Consider the following 17,927-nt stretch of genomic DNA (forward strand, 5'->3'; position numbering starts at 1 on the left):
ATGGTGCTGGAGGAGACTCTTGAGAGTCCCATGGACTACAAGAAGATCAAACCTATCCATTCTGAAGGAAATCAGCCCTGAGTACTCACTGGAAGGACAGGTCCTGAAGCTGAGGCTCCAATACTTTGGCCACCTCATGAGAAGAGAAGACTCCCTGGAAAAGACCCTGATGTTGGGAAAGATTGAGAGCACAAGGAGAAGGGGACGACAGAGGACGAGATAGTTGGACGGTGTTCTTGAAGCTACCAGCATGAGTTTGACCAAACTGCGGGAGGCTGTGGAAGACAGGAGTGCCTGGCATGCTCTGGTCCATGGGGTCACGAAGAGTGGGACACGACTAAACGACTAAACAACAACAACACATCAGCCCCAACCAATTGGGCCAATGCTGAGGGATGGTGTGAGATGCAGTGCAAAATTATCCATACTAGTTCTAAACTGCCTAGTTTAGAAGCATTTTTTGCATCTCAATCTGTAGACCCCATGGAGATGTGTTAATTGACTGAGCTTCCAGGGAGAAGCCTAAGGGAACCCCGAGGGAAATAATAATGCTTACTGAGCTCCCTTCTCCCCATTAATTAGTGAATGCCTTTGCATTTGGACACCTAATCCAGGCCATGGATGCTAACAACGCCATCAGAGGTTGCGTCAGTTTTTATCCTGAAGGAAGTCGGGAGATTAGCGCAGCTGCCTATAGTCAAAGCACACAGAGAGCAGAAATATCTACTCTAGGAAGTCCCATCTTGTGTAATCAGCCTTTTCTTTTGCAGTTCAAGGGCACGATGAACAAATAAAGAATGTATCTGCCACGGGGTCACAAAACATCTGTTGTAAAGTTTACCCGTCTTTTCTTTTTTTCTGTGGTTCATAATTTATCCGCTCACTCCGACCTGTGCTTTCTGCCATCGCCTTCAGCTAATCTTGTGGCAGATACAAAAATAGAGTCTGCTCGTGCATGCAGATCAGTGGGATGTTTTGTCATTCACTTAAATGGGATACAGGTGGTTATGGGCAACCTCATCCCAGGGCCAGAGAAAGGGATTTGTACATGGAAATTGATTCAAATACCTGGAACCTCCCCCCGCCCCTGAGGGATACATTCTCTCAGGAGTGACCATCTGGGGGATGAATGACAGAGGGGGTGAGGCCAGTGGCAAAAGTGAGCAACAGATGTGCCTCTGACCATTTTTTCTGTAGACTGCATTCAAGCCACCCAAAAGCCAGAGGTTTTCACATCCCAAAGGTACACATATCTCCGTCCTTCATCAGGCAAACTGCAGGCATTTTCACAGTTCGAGGACAGTAAAGCAAAAGCTGGGTTCAACCTGGGAAGAGAGGACATGGTTTGGGGAGAGCGCCTAGGGCCATTTTGTGAAGCCCAGAGTGTGACATTAAGCACATGGGCCAGAGATTCTCCATGCCTTCCATACATGATGGAAGCCAGAGTGGTGTAGTGGTTAAGAGCGGTGGACTTGTAATCTGGTGAACCGGGTTCGCTTCCCCGCTCCTCCACATGCAGCTGCTGGGTGACCTTGGGCTAGTCACGCTTCTCTGAAGTCTCCCAGCCTCACTCACCTCACAAAGTGTTTGTTGTGGGGGAGGAAGGGAAAGGAGATTGTTAGCCACTTTGAGACTCCTTAAGGGGAGTGAAAGGCGGGATATCAAGTCCAAACTCTTCTTCTTCTTCTTCCTGCCCCCTTTGCACCTCTGCACATGACTGCTGCAAGGGAGACCCTTGGGCCCTTGGACCCAGCAGCTGGGTGCATGCAGATGAACAGCACTGTGGTCCTACTCAGACGAGACCCACTCATAGTCTCGTCTGACTATAACTAGCTTAGATTCATTATTTCAGTGGGTCTACTCTAACCCTGCCATTTTACATTCTGTTAGCACTGATCACTAATGTGCAAAACCTTCCCATTTCGTTTGGGTGAGTTTTTCTACTTTGATGAAAAATTGCATCACACGTTCGGGACAGTTATCTTCAAAAGTGGATATGCAATTCCTGAATTTGTTCTTTTTCTTCACCTCCTCTGAACATGAAGGTCCCATTTAGCTATTGTGGCTCTTACACCAGATAGACCTATCTTTCATAAATTTGGTCTTCATAGCCTTTTAAAGGACAGAATGGGGAGGGAGGGGTTGTGAAGTGGTAAAATGGACTTGTACCACTCCCTGCAAGTAGAAAACGAACACAGAAGGGAGAGGATTGGACTAGAACCTTTCTCCTTGTTATCTGAGTTTTCTGCTCCCTGTGATTTATAGATCTACCAGTGGGGAGTGCTCCAGCGCTGCCTGGGAATTTGTAGAAACCAAAAATGTGATTTTTAAATGGATAGTGCAATTTGTGAGTTTGGACCCATCGCGCCAAAAACCAAAGTCATGTTTTGATCCACCGTCTTGATTCAAAATGGCACCCAGCATCCAAATAATGATGACTTCTGCTCCCCCCACCTCAAGAACCCTTGCACCAAAGTTTGTGGTAATATCTCGAGAGGTGGCTGAACCTATAGCAAAAGATGGGCAAAGTCAGGTCCAGTCCACCCTTTTGATTCAGAATGATGGTCGGCTTCCAAACATCAACAATGACTACCACCTCCATCTCTGGAAGCTGTGCAATGTGCTTGGCAATGATACATCAAGAGGCAGCCAAACATATGAAGAACAAACAGACAGACCACTTTCCATATATATCTATATAAATCTGGAAAGTGGCTCGTCAGTCTGTTCTCCATACGTTTGGTCACTCCCCCTCAACACATGAACACATTGAAAAAAAATGTATAAAGAGGATCTTTGGAATCCTTGGGCTAGCTGTTTCCAAAGAGCATACTAGTTATGTCCTTGGCTATCCAAGCATGGGTTGGTATGCACATAAAGTTCATTTGAAAGCTGGAAGAATGTGCAGGGAGTAGTGAGGGGTTGAGTACTGTACATGTGGCAGTGGGAACAGGACAGTTCCACGTGGCTCAATGACGCGCACCCATCAAACATTCTATCAATGCATGGGGGGAGGTCATATGAACCCCCTTACAGACTACCATTAAAAATGTGATCTCCTCCAGCTGCTGTTGAAAATGGGACCACCTGTTCCACAGCTACAGGACTTTGACACCTCACGCGGTTCAACGTGTGGCAAAAGGGTAAGACACATGCTACAGGGATGTTGTTTTCTGCCGTGTCTTCCATGGGGGAGCGATGCATGTACCAAGCCTTTCTTGATAGCACATGTAAGTTTTTAAGCTCCAGAAAACCCAGCCAGTCGGAACGAGCTGCTGAGAGCTGAGTCTCATCTGAGCCTCATCTGGTTTCTCAAGCGACCATAAATCAGCCCAGATTCCTGTAAAAGGTTCATGAACCACAGTAAACATTTTGATGACCCCGAGTTTGCTATCAGGAGCTTGCATGGCTTAAGATTCCATTGCTGATATTCATGGCTGCTCCAAGCAGAAGAACATCTGGACCCCAGTAGAACTTCACTAGTAAATAAGAAATCCTTATTTCACACAAGTGAATTTTAACCAGCAATTGTTCCTTATATAGCACGGCCTGAGCCTATCCGTGCTTACATAAAAGGAAGTGCCGTAAATAGTTTACTCCCAAGGAAATGTTCACAGGATTGTAACCTCCCATGTTTAGTTGAATGTATGGGGCTTGTGGGGCTGGATCTTAAGGCTCATAGAAGGGATCTGAAATAAGGAAACTTCCTTTAGTCGGTGGAAGGAGATGTCTGGGGCTTGGTGCGTGTCTGAATAATACTTTACTGCAGGAACTCCTTTGCTGTTCCCGTGCCCCCCCCCCAAAGCCCCCAGAGCTGACTGTAATATATTGTTGATTTCAGAAGCTTCAGCCATCACTGCTTCATCTTTCTGCCAACACATTCATCTCCTCCCAAAAACGTTATCAGTCTCTGTTAAAATGTGTGCACAGCTTTAGTCATTGATGACATTGGATGGATTACCCTGTATTAAACATTTGTAATTGTTTTCCATTGGGCTGTGATCTGAATTCCAAAACATCTTAATGATGGCTGACGCCAAAAGGATATCCCACTGAAGGAGACAAAAGAGCTTGCAGGGGTAAAAAAAAAAAGTCGTGGGGCTTAGGCTAGTCAGATCAGGAATCTACCAAAACTGTGTTTTATAAAAGTGGCATAGCATAAAACAGAGAGTCCCTCTCATGCAGTATATGAGATGAATTATTATTACAGTGGTACCTCAGGTTACATACGCTTCAGGTTACATACGCTTCAGGTTACAGACTCCGCTAACCCAGAAATAGTACCTCGGATTAAGAACTTTGCTTCAGGATGAGAACAGAAATCGTGATCCGGCGGCGCAGCAGCAGCAGGAGGCCCCATTAGCTAAAGTGGTGCTTCAGGTTAAGAACAGTTTCAGGTTAAGAACGGACCTCCGGAACGAATTAAGAGGTACCACTGTATTATTGTTGTTGTTAGCATCGATTAGCTAATGACCAACTATGGAACAGATAAATTTCTCAGACCATATTGATGTTGTTTTCCTCTTTTAATAATAATAATAATAATAATAATAATAATAATAATAATAATAATATTTTGGTCAACAGAGATAGGCAATACATTTTCTAGGAGGGAGAAATATCTGAAGCTCAACAGGTGTTTTTGTTGTTGTTGTTTAAAAAAAACCATTTCTGCAAAAGGAAAAGAATGGAAGCCGCCCAGAATGGCTGGGGAAACTCAGCCAGATTGGCAGGGTATAAATATGATGATGATGATGATGGAAGAAATTACTATTTAAGGCCCAAAGCAGGGATTTCAACCCTCTACGTCAACTGCATAAAAACATAAACATTAAGGGAGGGTTCGGGTAACTCATGTGTGGGTCACCTTTGATGCTCCAAAGGTTCCCGAACTACAAATACCATCACCTCTGGCCACTGGCAATGCTTCCTAGAGCTGATGGGAGTTGTAGTTCAGCAACATCTGGCACACAGACTGTTTTTGAGCAAGTTAAAAAGCAGAGGTCCTAATACAGATCCTTGGGGTACCCCACTTTCTATATGATTCAGTTAGCCTTTCATCCCTATAAGTAGGTCACAGAACCAATGTTCATGTCAGAACCGCTCTAGACCTCCACTATCATTTCATCTGGCTTCACTTTGCATAGGTTTTGTTTGGATTACAGCAGATGGGCTCATGCTGCACCTTCCTGTGAGCAAGGACCAGGCTGCAGGATTCGCCCTGTCACATGGGTGGATACTCAGTCACCTGACTGTCCTGTCACCTGACCTTTCTAGAGGCCAAGTCCTCTTCATGAAGTCGGGTGAACCGCAAGGCTCAGAACAGGAAATAGAGAGAAGGAATAAACGGGCAGTTCTCACACTGGAGAGGCAGAAGGAGTGAGATCTCCCAGTGATCAGTATTGGGACCTGTGGTTTCTTATTTGTTCAACTATGACTTGGAGTTAAGGGTGAGCAGTGAATGGGGTTGCTATACAGTGGTACCTTGGGTTAAGTACTTAATTCGTTCTGGAGGTCCATTCTTAACCTGAAACTGTTCTTAACCTGAAGCACCACTTTAGCTAATGGGGCCTCCTGTTGCTGTCGCACCTCCGGAGCACGATTTCTGTTCTCATCCTGAAGCAAAGTTCTTAACCTGAGGTACTATTTCTGGGTTAGCAGAGTCTGTAACCTGAAGCATCTATAACCTGAAGCGTCTGTAACCCGAGGTACCACTGTATCTCAAAAAGTGAAAAAGTTGTTGTGTTGTTTCTATTTTAAAGGAAATTCGCCAAAATCCACACTTCTGACATAGGTTGCCATACATCCGGATTTTCCCAGACATTCCAGCGATTTCCGCCAGACACTGTTTCCAACAGTCAAATCCCTGCTATGTCCAGTAAATTTTGTCGTATGGCAACCCTAGCAGTGAGCCAATAGGCATCCACAAAAGCGCTCTCTCTCTCTCTCTCTCTCTCTCTCTCTCTCTCTCTCTCTCTCTCTCTCGTGTGTGTGTGTATGTGTGTGTGTGTGTGTGTGTGTGTGTGTGTTGGGGGGATAGGAATTAAAGTGAACAGCTAAAAGAGTATGCAACCAATTGTATTTTTTCAACTGGGGCTATGGATTTTCCCAGGAAATCATTGCAGCTGAGCCAGGAAAATGGAATTACAGATGGAATTCCTCCAGCAGGTTTTACGCATCCCGAGCAATATCTGCCCAGAAAAGACATGGAAAGAAGCCCATGCTGAATTTTAATATGAGGTAAGGTTTTCCTAGACATCAAAAGAATGTGCAAAAGCCTTTTTAGATGAGAAACAGGGCAAAGGCAAGTCCAAAAAAATGTGACGAGACACTATTCCAAAATCCCCATTAGTAACCACAACAATATTATATTAAGGGATGTGGAACTGGTGTCAGTTCTGCTGCCATCGGGCAGACTAATGACTGCCAAGCATTTGAAATGCAATATAAATCACCTTACTCAGAGGTATGGCTGTATAAGCCTCAGCTATTATGATAACAGAACTGAAGATGTCAAACAAATTGCCCCCGACTGGGCTGAATTCAGCAGAGACCCAGAGACCCAGATGTTGGGTTCCTACTGAGAGCCAGTGTGGTGTAGTGGTTAAGAGCGGTAGTCTCGTAATCTGGGGAACCGGGTTCGCGTCTCCTCTCCTCCACATGCAGCTGCTGGGTGACCTTGGGCCAGTCACACTTCTCTGAAGTCTCTCAGCCCCACTCACCTCACAGAGTGTTTGTTGTGGGGGAGAAAGGGAAATGAGAATGTTAGCCACTTTGAGACTCCTTCGGGTAGTGATAAAGCGGGATATCAAATCCAAACTCCTTCTTCTTCTACTGAGGTAGCAGGGAGTGTGGGGGTTTTAAGGTGGAGAAGCAGCAGCAGGAAGGAAATTGCCAAAGATTCCCACCACGTTTTCTGTGCAAAATCCTCCCTGAGCAGTGGCGTAGCGTGGGTTGTCAGCACCCGGCGCAAGGCAAGTAATTTGCACTCCCTAACCCGTGGATTTGCGCCCCCTAACCTGTGGATTTGCGCCCCCTAACTCGTGGATTTGTGCCCCCTAACCCTAACCCCCAGATGTTGCGCCCGGTGCAGCCGGGCCCCCCTGCACCCCCCACGCTACGCCACTGTCCCTGAGGACTCCCCTGCCCGCCAAAAAGACCTTTCCCTAGCATGTGTTTCATTAAAAGGGAAAGTGGATGGCAGGGTGAGGGTTAAGTACTTCCCCCTTAACCCTTCATCTCTACTTCAAATTGTCCTATCCTCTGCCACATCAGGGAGAAGTGTAAAGTATTGCACTTGGGCAAAAAAAATGAGAGGCACAAATACAAGATGGGTGACACCTGGCTTGAGAGCAGTACATGTGAAAAGGATCTAGGAGTCTTGGTTGACCACAAACTTGACATGAGCCAACAGTGTGACGCGGCAGCTAAAAAAGCCAATGCAGTTCTGGGCTGCATCAATAGGAGTATAGCATCTAGATCAAGGGAAGTAATAGTGCCACTGTATTCTGCTCTGGTCAGACCTCACCTGGAGTACTGTGTCCAGTTCTGGGCACCACAGTTCAAGAAGGACACTGACAAACTGGAACGTGTCCAGAGGAGGGCAACCAAAATGGTCAAAGGCCTGGAAACGATGCCTTATGAGGAACGGCTAAGGGAGCTGGGCATGTTTAGCCTGGAGAAGAGGAGGTTAAGGGGTGATATGATAGCCATGTTCAAATATATAAAAGGATATCACATAGAGGAGGGAGAAAGGTTGTTTTCTGCTGCTCCAGAGAAGCGGACACGGAGCAATGGATCCAAACTACAAGAAAGAAGATTCCACCTAAACATTAGGAAGAACTTCCTGACAGTAAGAGCTGTTCGACAGTGGAATTTGCTGCCAAGGAGTGTGGTGGAGTCTCCTTCTTTGGAGGTCTTTAAGCAGAGGCTTGACAACCATATGTCAGGAGTGCTCTGATGGTGTTTCCTGCTTGGCAGGGGGTTGGACTCGATGGCCCTTGTGGTCTCTTCCAACTCTATGATTCTATGATTCTATGATTCTATGATTCTAAGATGGGTGGGGCAGAGCTACTACCCTAGCTTCCCACTGCTGCTTATTGGGAGAGTGAGGGTGAGGTGCTAGAGAGGTTAGTGCAGTGTAAACACACTGGCAGGAGTGCTAGATTGGCTCCGCTCAAGCATTTGCACTGCACTGGCCTCCCGGCTACTTCACTGCTCCCTTCTGCCTTCCAGAAAGCAACAGCAACCAACATGCCAGGATGCTATCCCCGCTTGACTAGCAACTGCTGGTGGAGATCCTTCTTGCAAGCCAATAATGTGTCCTTCCATCCTCTCTGTCCTATTTTATTCAGTTCAACATGCTGTTATCAAGAGCAGCAAATTTTGTGATACTCTGATTGCAGCGTAAGAAGCCTAAGCTTTCAGGACTAATCCATGAATTAAATGCTTCTGTCCCAGAAGCAGCGAGGCTCCTCATGGGGTCCTTGCCATGGGACCATATTCACCCAGTGCTCCACCAGTATAGGTGGAGTATAGGGTCAGGTTTAAGGTGCTGGTTTTGACCTTTAAAGCCCTATGCAGCCTAGGACCCTCGTACTTATGGGACCGCCTCTCCTGGTGTGTCCCGCAGAGGACCCTAAGGTCCATGAATAATAATAGCTTAAAGGTCCCGGGCCCTAAGGAAGCCAGACTATCTTCCACCAGGGCCAGGGCTTTTTTAGTGACGACTCCGACCTGGTGGAATGCTCTGTCCCATGAGACTAGGGCCCTGCAGGACTTGATCTCCTTCCACAGGGCCTGTAAGGCAGAGCTATTCCGCCTGGCCTTCAGTTTGAATTAGCCTGATCCTCTATTCCCTTTTCCCTTTCCTCTTCTATGAAGAAACCCTTTCTGGGACCCCACATTTAAATTATTCCCAAGTCTCCTTGCTGGCCCTAGTAGGACCAACTTGGCCAGTTAGCCCTGGTGATCATTTGATGCCTGCTGACTGGGTTCCCCCCCAGAAAATGACCCCTGAATTTTTGAATTTTATTGATATTGATGCTGCATTTTATGTTGTATTTTATGCTGTTTTTAAGTCACATTTTAATCAATGTTTTATATTTGCTGTTAGGCACCCTGAGCCCAGTTTTTAAACCAGGAAGGGCGGGGTATAAATTTAAAAAAAATAATATTATATATTATTATTATTATAAGAAGGATTGGAAAACTGTGTTGTCAGACTACAAATCCCATAATCCTTGACCATCAGCTGTGTCAATTGGGACTGATAGGAGCTGGAGTCCCAAAACATCTAGAGGACTACAGATTCGCCACATTCAAGTGGACTTCTGTAATGGACTCTATGCTAGTACAAAATGCCACTGCAAGAGTTTTCTTTTCTTTTTTTAATTATATTTTATTAATTTTCCATACATTCATACCACATTACAATTTCTATTAAATTTTCCGTTTTGGACTTCCTTCGGCTTCTCTGCCAATCATCCAAATTCTAACTTCTTTAATTACACATTTCCAAATTTTGCTATTGCCTTTATACCTACCCCCCACTTCTATTTTGCCTTTTTATAATATTTCTTATGCTGTTACAGAGCTTCTCTAAATGCCACTAGCGTTATTCCATTATCACTCATACATTCCCAGTATTCAACTAATTTTCCCCAGTCCTCGATGAACTTTTGATCTCGTAGATATCTGATCTTCCCAGTCAGTTTATCAAGTTCTGCATAGTCCATCAGCTTCATTCTCCACTCCTCCAACGTTGGTATTTGTTCTTGTTTCCATTTCTGGGCCAGTAATATTCTTGCCGCTGTTACTGCATATTGGAAAAGTTTGTGATCCTTTCTATTTATTTCATTACCGACAATTCCTAAAAGAAAAGCCTCTGGTTTCTTAACAAATGTATATTCCAACATTTTTTTCAGCTCATTATATATCAACTCCCAGAAGCTTTTCACTTTCTTACATTCCCACCACATATGATAAAATGTACCATCTTTTTCTTTACATTTCCAACACTTCTTACATGTTTTGTACATTTTTGCAAGTTTTACTGGTGTAATATACCATCTGTATATCATTTTCATAACATTTTCCTTTAATGCAGTACATGCAGTAAATTTAATACATTCATTCCATAGTTTTATCCAGTCGTTAAATTGTATATTATGACCAACATCTCTGGCCCATTTTATCATGACTGATTTAACTTCTTCATCCTTTGTATGCCATTCCAACAATATCTTATACATTTTGGATAGGATTTTATATTCATTATTTATTATTTCTATTTGAAATTTAGAATCTTTCTCTGCATATCCATATTCTTTAAAATCTTTTTTAAACATATCGTTTATTTGGAAATAATGCAACCAATCATATACCGACTCTTTCACTTCTTCATAAGGTTTCATTTTCCATTTCCCCCCTTCTTTAATAATCAAATTTCCATATGTAATCCAATTCTTTCTCATATTGATTTTTTTAACACTCATAACCTCTAAAGGGGACAACCAGTGTGGAGTTTTTACTTCAAGTAGGTTTTTATACCTCTCCCATATTTCTATTAACGATCTTCGGAAAATGTGGTTCTCAAAACCTTTATGGATTTTCTTCTTTTCAGCCCATAAATACGCGTGCCATCCAAATCTGTTGTCAAATCCTTCTAAATCTAACAACTCTGTATTTTCTAATTTTATCCATTCCTTTAACCAACAAAGACATGAGGCTTCATAATACAGTTTCAGGTCTGGCAAGGCGAAGCCTCCTCTTTCTTTCGCATCAGTTAGTAACTTAAATTGGATTCTTGGCTTCTTACCCTGCCAGATGTACCTTGAAATCACTCTTTGCCATTCCTTAAAGACCCCAGTCCCCTTGATTATTGGAATCATTTGGTACAAAAAAATAACTGCAAGAGTTTTCACCTATGTTGGGTTGCTGGAGCACATAACTCCAGCGTTGTATCAACTTCAGCCTGGATAGCTCAGTTGGTTAGAGCGTGGTGCTGATGACACCAAGGTTTCAGGTTCAAATCCCCCGTATGGGACAGCTGCATATTTCTGCATTGCAAGGGGTTGGTCCAGAACTTGAGTCTCCAGCTGTTTTTGGATTTCATCTCCCATCATTCCTAGCTAGCAAGACCAGTGGTCAGGAATGGTGGGAATTGTAGTCCAAAATAAGCTGGAGACCCAAGTTTGGGAAACTCTGGACTAGATGATCACCAGGATCCCTTCCAACTCTACCGTTCTATGATTCCATGGCACACCATAAAATCAGAACTGCCTCTTCTCATATAAATCCTGCTGCCGACTTGAATCAGCCTTTGCACATCCCACTACCTTCTGAAGTAGAGTTGGGGGGAGGCACTAGAGGGCCATTTCTGTTGTGATGCTCAGAAGGTCCATTTGGCCACTTCCTTACCAGCGCTCTGCAGTAAAAAAGAAAGAAAGAAAAGGACCCTACTTTTTCAAAAGGCATTTGGCTCGCATCCTGTCTTAAAATACTTTTGGCTGTACTAGCTCTTTTTATTTCCTGTTTTGTCTGTTGCCTTTATCCTTATTATTTGTTCACACGGTTGTTACTGTTTCAATTATTTTAAAGATGTCGGTTGCCTGGAGCACTTTGATCTGGAAGCAGAAAGATGGGATCAAAGTTCTCAGGTTAATGCATAAACAATCTTAAATGCAGATAGGTGCCCATGGGCATGATCTCTAGTCTTCCAATTGTCTAGGGAACCTATGCTTATTCAGTTATATGTGTACCTGAGTCTCTGCGTGCAGGTTCTGATGGGGAGAGAGCCAGCAGGTGCATCTTTCATCCTGCCACACATTCATAAGAACGTAAGAAGAACCATGTAGAAGATCAGACCAAAAGCCTATCTAGTCCAACATCCTGTTCCCATCAGTGGTCAGCAAGATTCCTCCAGGAAGTCCAGAAGAAGGACATGGGGGCAATACCCCCTTCCTATTGCTATTCCCCAGAATTGAAATTCAAGTGAATGCACCATATAGAGAAAACCAATGTGGTGTAGTGGTTAGAGGGAATATAGAGTGGTTAAATATACAGTGGTACCTCGGGTTACAGATGCTTCGGGTTACATACGCTTCAGGTTACAGACTCCTCTAACCCAGAAATAGTACCTCGGGTTAAGAACTTTGCTTCAGGATGAGAACAGAAATCGTGCAGCGGCGGTGCAGCGGCAGCAGGAGGCCCCATTAGCTAAAGTGGTGCTTCAGGTTAAGAACAGTTTCAGGTTAAGAACGGACCTCCGGAACGAATTAAATACTTAACCCGAGATACCACTGTAGTAAGGTTGTTCACAGGTCCGAACGCAGTGGGTTTTTTTGCAGAATTTCAATCTGCTTTTGAGTTGTTCTTGCACTCTCCACTTCAGTCTAAAATTTGGTTATGTTCAGGGAAGTTTTTAATGTTTGATGTTTTTTCGTGTTTTTAATATTATGTGGGGAGCTGCCCAGAGTGGCTGGGGGAACCCAGCCAGATGGGGGGGGGTATAAATATGTTGTTGTTGATGATGTTGTTATGCTCTGAACCACTCTTTACAAAGCAATATTTTGTGTTTCCCCATTCAGTACAATGGGGATTCTAAACAGAGCTGTAACTTTCCCCCCTCTTGGCCAAAATGGATGAAATTTACAGGCAGAGGAGCCCATCAGAGGGAATTAAGCCTTTTTCTCAGAAATCCACCAAGAGACTTGATGTTGGGCTAACAATTTTAGATTTGGCTTATCAAGAAGCTTCCTTTGAGAGCCTAAATACAATAGTCCTTAGCTGTTGCCAAAGCTGAAGGAAATGCCAATGGGCAGAGTAAGGACCAGTGTCTTATGGCGTTTGGGAAATCTCCTTTCCTTCATGGGAAGTCTCCTTTGTTAGATGGGAGTGAGTGTATGTAGAGTCGACATCCTGTTCTCATGCTTCTCGTCACAGCAATGGAACAATGTGGAAGAAGAGGCCTTTGCATGAACTTTCTCTTTTGGATCATATCCACAGATTTAAAGAGAGCACATCTTTTATGAAATGCAACCATGTCCTCTCCTACATGGTTTGCCATAAAAGAAGAAGAAGAAGAAGAAGAAGAAGAAGAAGAAGAGGAGGAGGAGGAGGAGGAGGAGGAGGAGGAGTTTGGATTTGATATCCCGCTTTATCAATACCCGAAGGAGTCTCAAAGCGGCTAACATTCTCCTTTCCCTTCCTCCCCCACAACAAACACTCTGTGAGGTGAGTGGGGCTGAGAGACTTCAGAGAAGTGTGACTAGCCCAAGGTCACCCAACAGCTGCATGTGGAGGAGCAGAGACACGAACCCGGTTCACCAGATTACGAGTCTACCGCACTTAACCACTACACCACTACACCACACTGGCTCTCTTGATAGTCTTGAGAAAGGAGTGGAGTTGTACCAAGCAACCACCCAAAAGCCAGGTGGGTGTCCATTTTTGAGTCCTATTTCTGGGGTGCTCGATTCCCAATGTTTGGGACAGTCAGTGGCCTATTGAGGGTTATGGAGATGAGGAGTAACTCAGGAAGAGATCAGGTGTTAGTCTTTTTATCCACCTCTACCCAAGAAAAGGGACGAGGGTGGCGCTGTGGTCTAAACTACAGAGCCTAGGGCTTGCCGATCAGAAGGTCAGCAGTTTGAATCCCCGTGACGGGGTGACACCAGCTCCCTCGGCCTATAGAGCGAGATGAGCACCGCAACCCCAGAGTCATCCGCGACTCGACCTAACAGTTAGGGGTACCTTTACCTTTACCCAAGAAAAACCCAAAATGCATTTTATAAAAGAACACCAAGTGCCTGTTTCTTTCTGGGCTCAACTCTTATTGATTGGTTTTGGCCTATAATGCTCTAAAGCTCATGGGACCAGAAAATCTGCCTGCTCTCAGATGAACTTCAGTTGTTAAGACCATCTAATAGGGGCCTCTTCGGGTTGCCCTTAAATTCAGTTGGGAGATGGATAGCTACCATCTTCCCAGACGTATTTTCCAACATTCTTCTCCGTTAACTTTTAGAGGCCAAGTGAAAACTATTTTGTGCGCTCAAGTGTTTAATAGTAATTGATTTACCCTGCCGTTTTATGGTATTTTTTATCTGCTCTGCTCTATTTTGAAATGTTAGCAGCTGCAGAGGAGGGGGCAGAGTGGCAGCGATGCTTTCCTGGCAATGGCAGTGCTACATTCACTGGGAGGGATAATATGAGTTGGCAGCAAAGTTGGAGGGGCTTCAGGTGAGCAGCAGAGCAGGTGTACCTGCACCTGCTGGATGCTGATGCCACCAACCCGAAGCTCTCCCAACTCCCCTTCCATTTCATCTCCTTCCCAGCAAATGAAAATGTCACCATTGTTCACTCCTGTGATTGTGTTTTATTGTTTTATTTCATATGATTTAAATAGAGTTTTGCAAGCCATTTGGGATAAAGAAAAAACTGTTCAGATGAATGAATGAATGTCATATTTTAGTTTAAAATCTATTATAAGTATAAGGCAAGGTGGTGGGTGGGAAAAGGGGGGGGGAAATGTTTGGTTTGGTCTGTGAATTTTTAAAATATTTTTTTGTATTTTTAATTTCTTTTTTACTTTTCGTTTCTTCTGTTTTTTGTATTTTTTTGGTTTTTGGAAAATAAATATTTTTTTTTAAAAGAATGAATGAATGAATGAAAACTTTTCACAGATGGAAGGGCCTGCTCTTAGGAGGATTTGCCAAGAGACGCCCCCCCCCCCGATGGATTCAATTTCTACATATATTTCCAGTGTGGTGTAGAGGTTAGAGTGCCACACTAATAAAGTAAAGTAAAGCAAAAAGTAAAGGACCCTTGGACAGTTAAGTCCAGTCAAAGGCAACTATGGGCTTCATAGAATCATAGAATCATAGAGTTGGAAGAGACCACAAGGGCCATTGAGTCCAACCCCCTGCCAAGCAGGAAACACCATCAGAGCACTCCTGACATATGGTTGTCAAGCCTCTGCTTAAAGACCTCCAAAGAAGGAGACTCCACCACACTCCTTGGCAGAAAATTCCACTGTCGAACAGCTCTTACTGTCAGGAAGTTCTTCCTAATGTTTAGGTGGAATCTTCTTTCTTGTAGTTTGGATCCATTGCTCCGTGTCCGCTTCTCTGGAGCAGCAGAAAACAACCTTTCTCCCTCCTCTATGTGACATCCTTTTATATATTTGAACATGGCTATCATATCACCCCTTAACCTCCTCTTCTCCAGGCTAAACATGCCCAGCTCCCTTAGCCGTTCCTCATAAGGCATCGTTTCCAGGCCTTTGACCATTTTGGTTGCCCTCCTCTGGACACATTCGAGTTTGTCAGTGCCCTTCTTGAACTGTGGTGCCCAGAACTGGACACAGTACTCCAGGTGGGGTCTGACCAGAGCAGAATACAGTGGCACTATTACTTCCCTTGATCTAGATGCTATACTCCTATTGATGCAGCCCAGAATTGCATTGGCTTTTTTAGCTGCCGCGTCACACTGTTGGCTCATGTCAAGTTTGTGGTCAACCAAGACTCCTAGATCCTTTTCACATGTACTGCTCTCAAGCCAGGTGTCACCCATCTTGTATTTGTGCCTCTCATTTTTTTTGCCCAAGTGCAATACTTTACATTTCTCCCTGTTAAAATTCATCTTGTTTGTTTTGGCCCAGTTCTCTAATCTGTCAAGGTCGTTTTGAAGCGTGATCCTGTCCTCTGGGGTGTTAGCCACCCCTCCCAGTTTGGTGTCATCTGCAAATTTGATCAGGATGCCCTTGAGTCCATCATCCAAGTCGTTGATAAAGATGTTGAATAAGAATGGGTCCAAGAGAGAACCCTGTGGCACCCCACTAGTCACTCTAGTTGCGGCACTCATCTCACTTTCAGACCAAGGGAGTTGGCGTTTGTCCACAGACAGCTTTCTGGGTCATGTGGCCAGCATAACTAAAACACTTCTGGTGCAATGGGACACCGTGACGGAAACAGAGCACACAGAAACACCGTTTACCCTCCCCCTGCAGTGCTACCTATTTATCTACTCGCACTGGTATGCTCTCAAACTTCTAGGTTGGAAGGAGCTGGGACAGAGCAACGGGAGCTCACTCCATCATGGGGATTCGAACCGCCAATCTTCTGATCAGCAAGTCCAAGAGGCTTAGTGCCACCCGCTCCCTTTAGTGTCACACTAGGACATGGGAGACAAGGTTCCATGGGTGCCCTTGGGCCTCATAGCATAGGGCTGCCATATGTGCAGAATTTCCCTGGACATAGTCAGGATTATTCCATTGGAAGCAGCACCCAGGCTGAAATGTCCGGGAATGTCAACAACTTTGGGCAAAACTAAAAAAAAAAAACTCAACGACATCTGTGTCCGGATTCTCAATTTTTGAAATATGGCAACCCAATCCCAGCATAACCTACCTAACATGGTAGTTTGTGAGGATTGAATGAGGAGGGGGAGCACCATGTGCATCACTTTGAGCTCCTTGGAGATATATATGCAATGCAATGCAATACATTATGAAAACTCATATTCTCCTATGATCAATTGACAATTTGCAAATATTCAAAATCCAGCAATATTTCCAATTTTGCCATTCCAGTTATGTTTCAAGTGGGACACACAATCTACAAGTATTCAATCTATTATCATATCTTGATTGTTTTGACTTTGGCAGGAATCATGTATGAAATTCCATAAGGAGTCCATGATCGAATAGCAGGAACCGTTGCATGTCACCTCTTGAACAGTGTCACATATCAAATGTCAAGCGTCAAATGCAGATATCTCATATCCAGAGAATTGTCACATAAATATCGGGCACCAACATTTGCAGAGCAGAGACGTTTTGGAAAGCAAATTCGCCTCTGCTCTAAGTTGCCCTTTGGCCATTCTAATGGTGCCCTTGATTAGCCAGTAGGTGTCTCTGTTGAGCAATGTTTTACAAAATGGTTCTTCCTACTCATGGGGTGATGGGCACTCTGTGATGAAAGGGAGTGTGCTCACTTGTCAAAACATCAGAAACTGTCAAGTACATCCTGGCCTCCCACCTGGTGGACCAGAGGGTGTAGCCCACCAGGCTGGGCTTTACTCTATTTCAAACCTAGATTGATACAGAACAAATGGAGCATACTTGTCAAAAGGTAACATGTGCGCACAAAATTGAAGCCATAAGCAGACCATCTGTTAATAAATCAAGATCTATTATGAGTATATACAGATCGCTGAGTGTTCCAGGTCTTTTAGCACATTTTTATTCACCAGCTACAGGGTGGCTTATGTTGAACTCGTACCAGCTCATCAAGGACTGTAGGCATTCAAATAGAATAGAATAGAATAGAATAGAATAGAATAGAATAGAATAGAATAGAGAAACTTAACAGATTGGAGAACTAGGCCCAAACTAACAGAATGAAATTCAACAGAGACATATGTATGGTTCTACACTTAGTAATTGCCAATAAGATGGGGAACACCTGGCTTGGCAGTAGTACATGTGAAAAGGATTTGGGGTCATAGTGAAGCACAAGCTTAATATGAGTCAACAGTGCGATACAGCAGCTAAAAGGAAAAAGCTAATGCTATTCTAGAAGTAGGACGCGGGTGGCACTGTGGTCTAAACTACAGAGCCTAGGGCTTGCCGATCAGAAGGTCGGCGGTTTGAATCCCCGTGACGGGGTGAGCTTCCGTTGCTCAGTCCCAGCTCCTGCCAACCTAGCAGTTCGAAAGCATGTCAAGTGCAAGTAGATAAATAGGTACCACTCTGGCGGGAAGGTAAACGGCGTTTCCGTGCGCTGCTCTGGTTCGCCACATGACCCGGAAGCTGTATGCTGGCTCCCTCAGCCAATAAAGCAAGATGAGCGTTGCAACTCCAGAGTCGTCCTCGACTGGACCTAATGGTCAGGGGTGCCTTCACTATTCTAGAAGTAGTGAAATGA

Source organism: Podarcis filfolensis, assembly GCF_964270895.1.
Source record: "Podarcis filfolensis genome assembly, chromosome: 7".
Taxonomy (NCBI): Eukaryota; Metazoa; Chordata; class Lepidosauria; order Squamata; family Lacertidae; genus Podarcis; species Podarcis filfolensis.